The following is an 800-nucleotide window of genomic DNA, read 5'->3' on the forward strand; positions in this document are numbered from 1 at the left end:
ACGTAGCAAAACATCTGACATCTAAATTGCGATCTGTTTTCGGACAAACATATCCGTATGTGAAGGATTCTTCCCATTTTGTACGACTAATTAACAAGCAATTGATGGTGATGATGATGATGTTTGGTTTGTGGGGCGCTCAACTGCGTGGTTATCAGCGCCCGTACAATTTCCCAATCTTTACTCAGTCCAATTTCGCCACTTTCGTGGATGCTGATGAAATGATGAGGACAACACAAAGCAATTGATACAATCAACTGACGGTCTGGTTAGTTTCGATATCAAGTCTCTCTTTACCAACATACTCATAGAGAAGACCTTTCGCTTCCTACAGCAACAGATTCGTGATACTGAGCGCTTGTGCCTGTCATCAACGTGTTTCACCTGGTGCGAAAATATTACGAGCAATTACACGGAGTGCCAATGGGCTGCCGCCTCACCCCAGTCATTGGGGACATCTTCAAGAATGCTTTTGAGTAAACGGCCAAGCTTCGGCACCCTTACGCCCAAGTTGCTGGTTTCGGTATGAAGACGACACATTCATTATTTGGCCACATTGGGAGGCAGAGTTGGGAATCTCCGTTCGGCATTTAAACATCTTGCATCAGGATATACATTTCACCGATGAAACCGCAAACAACGATGGGTTACCATTTTTTGACATGGTGTTATATATATAATTGGCAACGGCCTTGCCGCAGTGGACACACGGGTTCCCATGAGATCACCGAAGGTAAGCGCTGTCGGACGTGGTCGGCACTTGGATGGGTGATCATCCAGGCCACCATGCGCTGTTGCCA

At 46.2% G+C, this 800-nt stretch overlaps 1 pseudogene; it reads left to right on the plus strand.

Annotated features, from left to right (window-relative positions):
* The first annotated feature begins 682 nt into the window (after positions 1-682).
* On the plus strand, positions 683-800 carry LOC126163814 (5S ribosomal RNA; annotated as a pseudogene).

The sequence above is a fragment of the Schistocerca cancellata genome, chromosome 2 (assembly GCF_023864275.1).
Source record: "Schistocerca cancellata isolate TAMUIC-IGC-003103 chromosome 2, iqSchCanc2.1, whole genome shotgun sequence".
Lineage (NCBI taxonomy): Eukaryota > Metazoa > Arthropoda > Insecta > Orthoptera > Acrididae > Schistocerca > Schistocerca cancellata.